The following is a 15,610-nucleotide window of genomic DNA, read 5'->3' as shown; positions in this document are numbered from 1 at the left end:
ATGTACAGAGCCATGCAATAGCATCTGACTCACACATCCCCACCTTACAGTTTTAGTTATCATTAGTGAATAGCAGCCAAATACTATCTTATCTGTACTTCACACTGCCACAGTACTGTGCTTCCAGATACATTCTCATCTAAAATTCACACTGCCAGAGTACACTCGCATACGAAAAAAAAAAAAAAAAAAAAAAGAGAGAGAGAGAGATGATGCCCTGTGTTGCTGTGGCTGTATCAACTCATTCTAGAGATATACATATTTTGTCTTATTTTGTACAGAATAGAAAATCAGCTTCTGCACTTCCAGTTGCAGGTACAATAAGTTAGAGTAGACAGAAGTTACTAGAAATTAAACAGTCAACATCTACATGTTGCTGGTTGGATGCCTTGAAGTCTGAAGAGTATCTGGGGCCTACTACTTGCACAGAGCTACAATAGCTGGGTATTTTAACTCTTCACAATCTAAATTGCCTGAAACTGGTAGAGCAGATTTCTGGAATATGCTGGGCAAGAAAAAAGAGAAAGAGATGTCAGAGAACAAGGAAAAGAGGTTGCAGAGCAGGTATTGATGTAAAGTTAAAAGCAGGCCTGTACTACCTGTACTACCAACTATACTCCTAGCTGATGTGAGAATACTGGATAGCAAGATGGACTACTTGAGACTGGAACTCTCCAACAAGAACTAGGTGAGAAATGCTTGTATATTTCTGATTACTGAGATGTGGCTGCATGACAAGATAAATGACAGTGCAGTAAACGTAGAGAATTTTACACTGTTTTGTGCAGATAGAAAACATACACTGTGTGGAAAGGCCAGAGGAGGTGGAGTCTGCATCTATGTTAACAAAAGATGGTGCAGCCATACCTCTCAAGTGTACCTCATTACGAGGAATGTACCTCATTTGGGGTCTTAAAAATTTCACATTCCTCAAAGTTCCTCAATGTTCCACATTGAAAGACCCTGTCACACATTCAGTGTTAGGAATTTTTTTTAAGTGAAATCCATGGTAAATAGAAATTAATCATATTAATTCAGTAAACGATCTTCTTTAGAAGTAAAAGCAGCATATTTTAACCATCCTATGGCCTTCCTAGTTGAAGTTGTTAGTAAGCCATTAGTATGTGTTCCACATTTTTCCCATTTGTTCCACATTGTGAGGGCTAGTGTTCCTCATTTTGGAGATTGAAGGTTGAGAGCTATGGGTGCAGCAACTGTAAAGTCATACCATCACACTGCTGTGAAAACTTAGTTCCTCTCCATTAAATGTAGACCATTTTACTTGCCAAGAGAGCTGAATGGGGTTAGTGTAACAGTGGTGTATATTCCACCTAATGCTAATATCACTAAGGCTCTAAGTAAACTATGCAATCACATGCGTGAGCTGCAGAGCAAATATCCTGACTTTGTACACATGGCAGCTGGTGACTTTAATAAAGCAGATCGGAAAGTACTCCCACACCACCATCAGTATGTGGACTTTCCTACAAGGGGTGATAATATACTAGACAAGGTGTACATAAACTTAAAGAAAGCTTATAATGTAGTGCATCCTCCACAAATGGGAAACTTGGACTATTATACCTTCTTACTATCACCAGCTTACAAACCTGGAGTGGGTGGAGAGAAACCCACAAAGAAACAAATCATGGTATGCACAGAGAGATGGAGACCCTCCAAGACTGCTTTGAAAGAACCAACTGGGATATGTTCAAGGAGGCAGCCACAGTGAATCAGCATCTGAACATTGATGAAAACACTGAGGCAGTGATGGCATACATTTAAACTGTGTTGATGGGGTAATGGAGTAACAAAAACCAAGTGTATCACTATTAGAGCTAACCAGAAGCCATGACTCACCCTAAGGTATATGAGCTTGTGAAGGAGAGAAACATAGCTTACAGGGCTAAGGAGGAAGCAGCCCTAAGTGTAGCAAGAGGTAATCTGAGGAGGGGTATAAAGGAGGTTAAGAGAGAGTAAAGCAGAAAGGTACAGAGCCAGTTTGAAGACATGAAGGATGCAAGGAGACTATAGTAAGGCATACAGGAGATCACTGACTACAAAATCAGGTCAGCACAGTGTGAGGACAGCATTAAGTTCCTGGACAGTTTGAATATCTTCTTTGGCAGATTTGAGGAAAGAAATAACAGGCTGGCACTAAAGCTACCCACCAATGAGAAGGATGCAGTACTCAGCCTCAGCACAGCAGAGAGCTAAGTAGAGTGAACCCCAGGAAGGCTGCTGGCCCAGACAACATACTGGGCAAGGTGCTAAAAGGCTGGGCTGATCACAGTGCTCAAGGAAATATTTAACACCTCTCTTGCCATGGCAAAAGTACCCTCATGCTTCATGAAAAGTAACATCATCCCAATACCTATGAAAACCACTCTCTCCAGCCCTAATGACTGCAGCCCAGTTGCTTTGACATCCACTGTTATGAAACGTTTTGAGAGGCTGATCAAAAAGCATCTTTTATCATGCCTACCTTCTGATTTTGACCCTCTGCAGTTTGCATACAGAGCTAACTGATCCATGGCTGATGCCATATCAGCAGCACTACACATCTCCATTGAGCATTTAGAGGGCAAAGACAACTATGTGAGGATGCTGTTTGTAGACTTCAGCTCTGCATTTAATCCGGTGGTACAAATGCAGCTGACAGAAAAACTGGTGCATATTTAGGAATCAGTAAACATCTCTGTAACTGGATCCTGGACTTCCTGATTGAGAGACCACAGAGGATGTGTTCAGGTAAGAACACATTAAATTGCACCACGATTAACATCGTGGTTCCACAGGGATGTGTTCTCAGCCCACTGTTATTCACCATCCTGACCCACAACTGCTATGTTACCCACACATCCAACCATATCATCAAGTTTGCTGATGACACCACAGTTGTGGGGCTCATCACAAAGGAGGATGAAAGGGTGTACAGAGAGGAGGTGGCATCTCTGATCAGTTGATGCGTGGGGAACAACCTTGACCTGAATGCAAGCAAGGCCAAAGAGATTATCATTGACTTCAGGAAAAGAACAACAAATCACCCAGTGCTCAGGATCAATGGTGAGAGTGTGGGGAAGGTTAAGAGTATGAAATTCCTGGGTGTACACATATCAGAGGATCTATCTTGGTCAGGAAACACCAGTCAACTGATCAAGAAAGTGCACCAATGCCTCCACTTTTTAAGAAGGCTGAAAAAAACTAAGCTTCCTGTCACTCTCCTACATTGGACACAGTAGAAGTGTCTTCATGGGTTCTGTTTAAGCAGCTTTATTTTATACAACACATCACGATATAAGTTTACTGACTTTAACTTAATTAACATATATACAAACTAACTGCTGTAAAAACACATGCTTACTCCTTGGCTGCATTCTCAAAATGGCACTAGGAATGGCACGTGCTTGATATTTATACGTGACTCTCACTCTTTTTTGTGTTTCTTTAAAGGTACAGCACATAGCACGTGATCTCTGATCTACACTTCCTCCTCATATTTTCGCCACCTTCTATAGAGATACAATAGAGAGCATCCTTGCCTGCAACTTCACAGTGTCATTTGGAAGCTGCATAGTTACAGAAAGGAAGGCACTACAAAGAACGGTGAGGGTTGTGGAGAAGGTAACAGGTTCCAGTCTTCCATCGATACAACATCTTAATTCTGCAAGAAGCATCTGAAATGCCATCAAAATAATACAGGACAACACTCATCTGCACATGGAGTGTTTAAGCATCTGGCAACAGGAAGGAGATATTGCAGCATCCTCTGCAGGACTACAACATTCAGTAGCAGTTTCTACCCTACAGTGATAAGACTTCTGAACTCGGGCATTAGCCTCAGGGGTCTGGACACATAATAAGTCAATTTTTATTTATTTGTGCAATACATACTTACATATATTCCAAGTAAGTGCAATATTTATTTATTATACCCATAGTCAGTATTGTTTAACTCACTCAAGTGTAATATTAGACAAATAAATTAGGCATTTCAATCTACAGTGTATTTTGTGTTACTTTAAATAGAGTAGTTTAATGCAGGGGAGGCTATTTTCATTTATGAGTGCTGGTAAATGTGTGTACTCTTTCTTGCATGTTTTGAGAGTAGTATTGTATTTGTTAGCTATGTGTATTCCTCTACTTGTATATGTTGTTTCACTTTAATTTGTAATCTCAAGAATTGAGCTGATGCATGAAATTTCGGTTATGCTACATGTGTGTAGTTCTAAATGACAATAAAGTTTACTTCTGACTTTGACCATCCAACCCAATACCATATTCATGTTCAACTTTAATTCCCCACTGTTAACCGGGAATTCTGTACGACACCAAGCATACAGGCATAGAGATTCGTGATTTTTATAAACACTGCACCAGATTGTCAAGACACCAACCAAGGGTGCAACCATACTGGATCTGCTCCTCACTAATATGGGAGAAGGCAGCACATCCTCTAGTGAAATGTCTTCCCTGGTAAGTTCAGACAGGTCAGACCACAAATGGTCTCCTTTGAAGTAAAAATAAAACCTGGACCCCCATCTAACCTTCTGCTATTAAAAGATGAACTTGCAAAATTTCAAGCCCCCATAAACACTAAGAACACTGTGGTCTATGCAGAACTGTTCATAGTATCCCTAAACTGCATGACTCAAAAATTATTTCTAAATATTGAAAATTACCTAAATTAAATTCGACTCATCCTAAACAAAAACAAAATACAATTAATGATCTTCTCCAACAGGAAATCCAAAGCAAAACCACTTCCACTCTCCATCTACTCCACTAATGGCACTATAATAGAACCAGTTAACCAAACAAAACTACTTGGTGTCACAATAGACAACAACACAATATTTGATAAACACATATCGCTCATAATTGAGAAAGTTCACATCAAACTTGGTGCACTATATAGGGCCAAACCTTACCTTACTCAAAATGCCAGACTAGCCACAGCCAGATCCCACCTCCTATCTACTCTCCTCTACTGTTCTCAACTTTTCACTAACCCGTGTATGTCTGATTTACATCTACTAGATTTCTGCTGTAATGTTTGTTTGTTTGTGTCTTTTGGCTTTTCCCAGTTAGGGGTCGCCACAGCGGAACTCCAGTCTGCTAATGATTGGCAGTAGATTTTTACGTGCTGGCTTGCCGGGCCTAACTCACACCATTCAACGAAGGAACGCCCATTTATGCATATCGTCACACAGAAGATGCTCTAACTGAGAATCGAACGGGTAATGTCTAACTGTGAGGCGACAACGCTACCATAGCACCACCACTGCAGTATCTGCTGTAATAAAATAGCAAAATTTGCAGCTAATATACCCAACATGGCTCATCATTGCCTTGCTCTTCAAAAACTACACTGACTTGAAATTCCCAATCTGTTATCGCTCAATCTGCTCACCACTACCCACTCCATTATCCAGAAACATGAAAACTGCCCTGCACTCTCCAACCTAGTGCATCTAAATACCTGACCCAGGACCCTTAGATTGTCTGATAATCTTATAATTAAGGTAACTAAGCCACATAATTACTTTGGTGACTCTCTCTTCTCCTTCAAAGTAGACAAACAGTGGAACCTATTACCCTAGAATATCCTAAAAAATACAGATGGTCATAGCTTCAAACAACTCCTAAAGGAATACCTTACTCAATGGCTATGCTGCTGTAATACTCCTGGCTAGTTTCTCATGACATTAATTAAATGTTTATTTTCTGCTGTCTTCTCCTTGTTTTACTTCTACCAAATGAAAATACCACAATGGTTTATTTTAGTTATATATCTGATGAGTTTCATATTACTGTCTGTAGTAAGGCATAGGAAATGTAATGTTTTTCGGTTTTACATTCCCTTCCTGTCAATTGTGATTGTTGGCAACTGTTAAGCTTTTTTTTGTATATTGTCTGTAAATCTTTTTAAAAATATTTTCTTATCTTTTTTGTATTATTGTTATGGAGCTTTTCTCCCCAGGTCCCTGCTGATAAAGGGCTACTTGCTCAGTTGGGCTCTACCTAGTTAACAAATGTAAAATAAATCAATAAATAAATAAATAAGAAGGCAAGCATGTTAACAGCTGCATAGAGGCAGCTGTACCCACCAGGAAGAAGTAGATAACTAATTCAAAATACAAGCTCCACCGGTGGAATCACAAAATCAATAGGGTGTATAACAGAAGGAAGAAATTAATTTAAAAAATTAGGACGTGCAGCACCCAGCAGGATAAAAGCACTCTCATCAAACTAAACAAACAACTCAAAGGACAAATAACTTCTACCAAAGCCAAATATGAGGTAAATTTGGCCTCCTAGGACAAGGATGACCACAGGGCATTCTTTAGTTATGTCTGCAGCTATGTCTGACACAGACAAACAACAGGTCTCAGAGCTATGGACTAATAATAAATGCCAAGAAATGCATAATGGTATTCTTTGGGAAGTCATCCACTCCTTGTAACTATCATATTGATAAAACACCCCTTAGAGTTGACTCAGCAGTCAGGGACTTATGGGCACACATAGACAGTAATATAGCCTTTGACCATCACGTGTCTACGGTACTTAGGGAATCACTCTATGTTGCCCAACTTATAAACAAAGATATTGCATCTAGTTTTAAGGAAGTCATTGTTCCACTGTATTTGGCATTCATCAGAAATATTATTGAGTACAATGTCCCCTTTGGCATATACCTAACTAGGCATATTCAACAATCGGAACTTCCACAGAGATTCCTCAGTAAAAGAATATAGGGCGTAAGTAAGATATCCTTTGCAGACCACCTCAAGGCCCTATCCCTGTATTCTGTCTCCTGCAGACTTTTAAGGGGCGATCTATGCCTGGCATACAGAGCATTGTCAGACCACACTCTGATGGCCCCCTTGCATATCCACAAAACAAACAGCACCAGAATTAACAATGCCAAAGGCGTAAACTTTGTCTGTGATATAAATAAGACCTGCTGGAGAGACAGGTATGTATCCCAGAGAACACCCCATTTATGTGAAGCAGAGTTCCTCCCTATCCCAATTCAAATGTAACTTGGACAATTGGATAGTGTACAGGAAATTCATCCCTGGTTTGGCACCTGTGTCTCTAATGGACACAGGTAACCTGTAAATGGTTCATATCCCAGGCCCTTGCTTGTAAATGTTCCATCTCCCAAGCCCCTGCTTACACTCATCAAGGGTATCAAAACTTGCCAGAGAATTGTGATGCATGGTTAGGCTTAAAAAGACCCTTGTGATTGTTAGCCTAGTAAACCATCAAACATAACTCCCCCTAATATCACTAGGGGAACAGGTCCTTAATGCTCTCTCTAAGACCAAGAACACTGCATCAGTGGGCCCAGACAATATCCCAGAATGCCTTCTAAATAACATGAAACATAACCTATCAGGGGAATTACTATTTAACTGTAGCTTCCAAACAGGCTTCATGCCTCATGGATAGAGAATGCCAACACTCATCCCTCTGCACAAAGGTGGGCCATTTTCAGACCCTGGAAACTAGAGACCCATGAGTCTCACTAGACTTATATGTAAAGCCATGGAAAGAATTATCATGGGAATGATCAGTAGAGATACAGTAAACCTCCAGTCACTGGACCCAACCCAGTCTGGTTTTGTCAATGGCAGATCATGCCTACTCAACCTGGTGGACTTCTTTGAGAAGGTAACCAAAGCAATGGTTGAGGGAAAAATTGTTCACAGTGCCTACCTTGACCTGGCCAAGACATTTGACACAATACCTCACTTGGGCATTGCTGACAAACTCAAGAGGTTAGTTACAAACTCATATGTCACCCGATGGATAGCAAACTGGCTCACAGACAGGATGCAGGAAGTTAGAATTAGAGAGTCCACCTCTACGAAGAAGCTGGTCACAAGTGGAGTCCCTCAGGGATCAGTCCTTGCACCAGTCTTTTGTGGCATTTACTTTACTGAAGTCAAGGCTAATGTCAGTGGTTTCTGGCTGACTAAGTTTGCAGATGATTGCAAATTAGGAGCTGTCACTGAATCCCACACTGACACTAATGATCTAGGAGGGGCTGACATGGACAAACAACTGGTGTCAGAGCCATGGACTACAACTAAATGACAAACATGGGTAATAGTATCCTTTGTGAAGTCATTCACCCCTTGTAAATATATTGACAGCACACCCCTTAGAGTTAACCCAGTAGTTAGGGACTTAGGGACACACATAGATAGCAATCTAGCCTTTGACCATCACATATCTACAGTAGTAAGGAAATTTGCTCAACTTATAAAGAAAGGTATATTATCTAAGTCCAAGGAAGTCATTGTTCCACTCTATCCGGCACTCATCAGACCTATCATTGAGTACAATGGCCCCATTAGTATGTACCTAACCAGGCATATCCAACAATTGGAATGACCACAAGGGTTTTTCACTAAAAGAATACAGGGCATAAGTAAAATTTCCTTTGCAGACCACCTCAGAGGGAAGATCTATGCCTGTCATACAAGGCATTGTCAGACCCCACTCTGATGGACCTCCTGCATATTTGTAAAACAAATGGCACCAGAATTACCCATGCTAAAGACTTAAAGCTTGCCTGGGATATAAATAGGACCTGCTGGAGAAAACGTTATGTATCCCTGACAGGCTCTCCATCCATGTGAAGCAGAGTTCCTCTCTAACCCAATTTAATTGCAACATGGACAATTTGATGGGGAATAGGAAATTCATCCCTGGTGTGGCACCTATGTCTCTAATGGACACAGGCAACCTGTAAATGGTTAATCTCCCAGACTCCTTCTTAGACTTACCAAGGGTACCAGAACTAGTCAGAGATTTGGAATGCATGGCTAGGCTCAAAAAGGCTCTTGTGGCCATTAGCCTAGTAAACACCTATGAACCTATAAACTAGCTTAAAAATCCTAAACTGTAAGGAAAGACTGTAAGTACTGTACCTTTATTCAGTATGTTATAGACTCCTAAGGTGAGATATATGCATTGTTTTCCATGTGATTAGGGACGCAGTGTTCCTTCATCTGTTGTATCTCCATAAATCATATAGTTCCAGAAATCCCAGAACCATGGATTTAAATGTTCATCAGCAAATCTATAAAATACTGCGGAGAGACAGATTCATTAATCAGCATCTTTCCCACCTTTGAAATATACTCTAATGGCAAATTAAGCAGGTGGATACATTATCTTCCTTCAAACAGGAAATGGCTGAACATTAGGGCATTCATAATTTTGACTGGCCTAGCTCTCCCCAAAAGAAACAGGTACAATGTAAAGGTAGGTACTGGTAAGCTGTAGATGGTCACAAGACTCATGCGAATTGTATTTCCTATGATCCCTATGACTCTACAATGGATAGCAGAGAATAGCTTGGGATTACTGAGGTAATTTCTGATAGAAACTGAGAGAAAAGGATGGGAATTTGTAACAGATAATTTTGTGAGACAAAGGAAGTGTTTGATACAGTAGACCGGAACTTTGCATTCAAATTCTCCATGAAGTTGTCATGAGACCAAAATTTAATAAGTGGATTGCAGGTTTAAACATTTCTTGAAAATAAAGATGTTGGCTAAAAGCTGATGTAGAGAGGACTATGAGATAGTGGAATCCCCTTTTCTCTGGTCATTTTGTGCCATAGAGATACAAGCTCAAAGGGCAGAGGCTTTGCTTCAAACACTACCAGATACATGAAATGAGTTTAGACTATTTGGTGATAAACATATGTTGATATTAGGCAAAATTTCTTGGTATGGGGTGAATACATTTGAGAGCTTGGAACATAATTAGTGGAAGATAATTCAACTGAGCTAGGGAAGTGTTAGCATGGAACAAATTGAAGGAAGAAAGGAACGAAATATTCACAAATTGCATTATGGGGAAACATAGAGGCTTTGATCAAGTCCAATGAATGTAAAGTGTTTAAAGCAAATTAGAGAATTGTTGAGTAAGAATAATAATAAAGGCTACACATCAGATGGAAGAATAAATGGGCAGATCTTGGCTACTTTAATAACTAAAGGCACATCCTCCTAGTCCAAGAAAATTATTGGCCCTATCTACTCCTCCGTTATAATGCCCCTTTGAAATGTATCTATCCAAGCAAATGATCTGTCTTGGAAAAAAAAAGCACAACTTTTCTTCACAAGAAAAGGTCACATGTATGAATTCCCAAGATTAATAGACCAAGTTGTCTCGCTAGACTATCTTTTATATGGCAATGTGTGATTGGCCTACAAAATTGCTAATAATTGTTCTGTTGAACTTGTACATGTTCATAAAACTGCTAAAACCACAAAATCCCTCTATGGCAAGTGAAACCTGTATTGCAATATAAAAATAAGTTATAGATTTTTATCAAAAAGAAAGAGAATTAAGTTATTTCAGTTATTTCAGTTCTGGTCAAATATTTATATAGTGACCTGTGTGGTGATACTATTTTGTACTTTTCTGTACTTTTCCATCTGATTGCATTTTTCAGTTTGTTCTAGGACTTCAGTCTTATGTTTTAATTAGCAGTTGTGTGTAGATTTTACTTATGTACTCTGCACTTCTATCTCCATAAGTAGAATTACATATAAAACCTATCTGTTTGTATTTTAGACCCGGCTGGGCCATGTGCTTGACGTTTAATTCACAGTTGTAGCAGAATTGCATATTACTACTACCAGATTTGTGCCTTAATCATTTATTACTGCATGCTTCCATGAACAGTGTTACTGGTAAATTTCTGCATAACCTGGTACCTTAAACTGTAGTAGAGGTTCAATAGTGTGAGAATTGCCTCTGCTCCAGTTTGTGATCCAGTGTTTTTATATTCTGCTTAACATTTAACTGCTTGCATTCTGTGTCTGGCCCATCCCCACTAATACATAAGTTTCTGAAAGAATGCCAGTATTGTTTTTGTTTGATTGGATGCCTTTCCAGTTAGCCTGCTATTTGTAACAAAGAGCTACCCCCACCCAGTGCATTTTATCCAAGACTTGGAGATGTGTGAAATGGTGAGTAAGTAACTTTTCATCCAAAAGCAAAGAAAATTAAATTAGTTTGTCTATTTCAACTCTGCTAAAATATTTAAGTCACGCTTATAGTGACTTGTATGGTGATCCTACTTTGCACTTTCTGCTCTGGTACATCTGATTGCATTTTGTAGTTTGTTCTGAGACCTTAGTCTTGTATTTTCATTAGCAGTCGTGGGATGATTGTGTTCCCCATTATTCTGTGCTTCTATTTCTACAAGTAGAATTACTTGTAAAGGTATCTGTTTGTATTTTAAACCCTGCTGGGCCATATTCTTGTAGTTTAATCCACAGTTGTGGCAGATCTGTTTGTTATTACTACTACTAGATTTGTGCCATAATCATTTATAACAGCATTTTTCCATAAACAGTGTTACTGGTAAATTTCTGCATAGTCTAGTGCCTTACACTGTAGTAGAAGTCCAATAGTGAGAGAATTGTCTCTGCTCCAGTTTGTGCTTCAGTGCTTTTATATTCTGCTTATCATTTGCCTGCTTACATCCTGTATACATCTCATCCTCAATTAACACTTTAAGCTAAAGTTTCCAAAAGGTCTCCAATATTGCATTTATTTGACTGGATGCCTCAGTAGCTAGGCTGCTTTTTCCTTGAAAGAAATTCCCAAGCTTCCATTCCTTCTGCACTTGTTGTTTTATAAGGCTGTGTCTCTGCCCTTCACCCCTTATGATAATCTGATTTCCAAAGTCCCTCCCTCCCCTCTTTCATTGCTACTGACTGTTACATAAGCTACTTATGTAATCTTCCCACCCATTATTTTCCATTGACCCATGATAGTGAGTGCCCACCCAGCAAACCACTATTGCTCTTGAGTAAACCTCCTTTAGTGCACGTTATCTCCTGTTCATCTTCCTGGAGCTTAGCAAAGCTTGGAGTCTTAGCCTGCATTCAAGAAGCATTTCACTTGTATCCAGTGCCATCAAGGCAAAGTTGAGCATCTTTGATTCCTAAATCTCACTTAAGTTATTTTGAGTGACTGTTGTTTCCTGCTTTTGTGTATGCATTTCACTGAATGCTTTGTAAAAAGTAATTGCTCTTCCTCAAACTGTTACTGTCTTGAAATTGCCTTCAGCAAGGGATTTCCAGCTAATTGTTAAGTGGTCTGTGTTAGCATTGCACTTGTGTGGTCTCTTCTACTGTGTTTTTACATTAGGAGGACTGGGTTTATTCATCATGTGGCAGGAAGTGTCTGCATGGTCTATCTGAGTTGGGAAATACACAGAAGGACTTATAGAGTAGTCTTTGTATTGGCCAGAGGACTATTATTTAGTTTTCTATTTTCTGTGCTGCTACAAATTTTGCAAGTTTACTTAGGTTTGCAGTGTCCTGTACAGTAGCAAACACCACACTGAAAGCAAATTTTCTTTGTAGAATGATCCATAAAACTGTAACCTGTAAAGCTGCAATATAGCACAAATACATAGAATGTCAATAAGCTTAGAGAAGTTAGTTGGGTGTTGAGTGGCAATACCAACAGAAATAGTAGCATTTAGTACTAAAGTCAGTAGAATTTAGTACTGTCTATCATAATCTGACCCAATAAAGCATCGTTATTAGTTTGCACCAACAACACACCCTTAATAGCCTTCTAACCCCAAAACATCACCCCCCTTGTAGCTCACAAATCAAAGGACTGTATGTATGTGCAATTTCCTAGCTTCTCTGTAATAGCAATTCTCTTGTATTTACTGCCAACAATTAGTCCTGAAAGAATCAAACACAGTATGAGAGAGGGGTACTTACACAATGACTCTGGAGGCTAAACTCTTGCATACAAGTACACATCAGGCTGCTGAAACCACGTACACAACACCCACCTCACATAGCGCACAACATGCATACAGACTAATGTATGCTGAAGTACTTAAAAGCAATCTTCCTAAAAAACAAAGATCACTTAGATCACCCGTAGTCAAAGCTATGTAACAGCAAATCCAAAGGCACTCAGAAAAAACACCACTTATCACCAAATGTACCGTCACTGTCAGTGGAGCCCCAAACACTAAGCTGCTAAGGTAAGCAAACACACTTCCCAGAACTCTTATCAGAGGCGACTCCATTGTAGGATATACTTATGCCCCTCTAACCAGGCTGAAGAAAGAGAAGATAATTGTTAGTTTTTTATCTGGAGCCAGGATCCACCAAATCAAGCATGCAGTCAAGTCATTATGCCACAGGTACCAGTATGATTCCATCATAATCCATGTCAATGTAAATGACCTGAGATGTACCTCCCTAACCTATATGAAGAGACACATTACAGAGCTTTCTGACTATGTGTCTCAGAATGGTATGAGCTTAGTATCAAGCATCATTTTGCCATCACTGAGAGTGATGCCACAGTATGAGCAAAAATGATGGATTTAAACAACTGGTTGTCTTTCTGGTGTCCTTCTAAGGGGATCAAGTATTTGTCACCTTGGGAGGACATGGCTAGCAGATAACATTACTTTGCCAAGGATGGTCTGCACCTTTCCACTCTAGGCTTTTGAATACTGGCTAAGACTTTATCCACCCCATAGTGCCTTTTTCCGTCAAAGCCAATTGACAAACTACCAACATTCGAAAATCAACTCAACAGAACACCAAGGTGTTACTGCTCAATACCAATAGCCTAAATAAAAATCTACATTCCTTCCAAGCCCTCTTCACCCTTGAGAATATAGACATCTGTACAGTCACAGAGACATGGTTTAAAAATGACAGACAGTACCCCAGCAGTGAAAGTTTTCAGTTGCTTCCATAAGTTTTATTTATTTATTTATATTTGTTTATCAGGAAATTCCAACTGGACACAGGTCCTTTTTCAGTGGAGGCCTGGGGAGAAAAGCTCCACAGAGTGACCATGATAAATGGTGTACAATAACAATCAGGTATGTATACAGTATAGGTGATCATGGCATGGAAAAAAAAATACAGGATCACATTTGGTACCATTGAGTAGTAGCTCTAGTTACACATCAAGAGAAAGAGTAAAACACAGTAAAACAATTATTTAACAATAAAACAGTACAATTATTTAACAGTAACAAGATAACAATAATAATGGACAATAATTACTAAATCCTGGAAGGATTAACTAGCAGAGACTAATCTTTGATTCAGTTTTATAATGATATAGGGGATGCTCTATCTACACCAGGTAAAAGAGAGGAGGGTGGAAGGGGAGGGGGGTTTAGTCGGGGTTTGGACAAGGACAAAGCCAGTGAGAATTTAGGTGTGATTTAAGTGCAGTCTTGAAGAGCCTGCAGGATGGAAGGGCAGTTATGGAAGTGGGAAGGTTGTTCTAGAGTTTGAATATGGCACAGAAAAATAGTGTTTCACCAGCTGAGTTTTTGGCTTTGGTGACCTGGAGTAGATTTTTGTTGCAGGAGCATAGTGGCCTGGAAAAGTGGTAGGGTTGGAGAATTGTGTGGAGAGATGGGATTCTGAGAGGGTGGATTACTAGTTTATGAGCAAAGGTGAGTTGAGTTAGGTGAAGGAGTTGTGGGAGCTCGAGCCAGTCAAAGTGTCTAAGAGAGGCACAGTGGTGGCTGTGGTAGAGGGCATCAGTGGCAAACTTTGCGATTTTATTGTAGCAGGTTTCAAGTTTATTTAGGTCTGACTGTCTAAGATTTGTAAGTATGGGTGATGCATAGAGTAGGGTGGAGATTAGTTGGGATTTGGCAATGGAGATTCTTGGTGGTTTGGTGAGGTATTGGAGATTTCTATATAAGGCACCCAGTTTTTTGTGAACTTTTTTATTGTTAGTGATATGTGGGTGTCAAATTTGAGATGATTGTCTGTCTGTATGCTGAGTAGTTTTGTGTGGACTGTTGGTGAAATAGAGGTATTGTCCTTGGTCTGTATAGTGAAATGGGAGGTGTTTGGGGTAGATTTGGAGGGTAGGAAGATGAGGAGTTTGGTCTTGTTTGGATTGAGGAGAGGCTGGGCATTATATAGCCAGCTTTTAACTGAGGAGAATGATTCTTGGGTGATCTGTTGGAGTTCTGTTAGAGTTGGGGCTGAGCAGATGAGGACGGAATCATCTGCATACTGTATGAGGGAGGCATATTTGATGGCAGTGTGTAGGTTGTTGGTGAAAAGGAAGAAAAGAAGGGTGCCAAGGATGGAGCTTTGGGGAACCCAGAGAGTAACAGGGTGGTAAGGGGATAGATTGTTGCCCCAGACAACTGATTGCTGGTGGCCTTGTAGATAGCTGTGGAACCAGTTTGTGGCTGGTGTGGAGAAGGAGAGGTTGGAGAGAGCAGAGAGAATAGTTTGTGTGACACAATATCAAAGGCCTTAGATAGATCCAGAAATACAGCAGAGGAGAGGAGAGGAGGCCATTGTTTTTGTGATAGAGGATAGTGTTAGTGAAGGAGAGGAGTTGTCATGCTGTGGTATGGTCTGAAACCATGCTGAGTACTGGAGAGGAGGTTACTGTTGAGGAGGAATTTGGAGACCTGTGAGTTGATGCATTTTTTGAGTATCTTGGAGAGGGGGGAGAGGATGGCTGTGGGGTGGTAGTTGGAGAGGTCGGTGGAGGGACCACCTTTGTGGAAGGTAGTGATGTGGGATATTTTCTA

Source organism: Protopterus annectens, chromosome 1.part2 (genome assembly GCF_019279795.1).
Source record: "Protopterus annectens isolate FY-2018-M chromosome 1.part2, PAN1.0, whole genome shotgun sequence".
Classification (NCBI taxonomy): domain Eukaryota; kingdom Metazoa; phylum Chordata; order Ceratodontiformes; family Protopteridae; genus Protopterus; species Protopterus annectens.
This window is presented reverse-complemented; position numbering follows the sequence as displayed.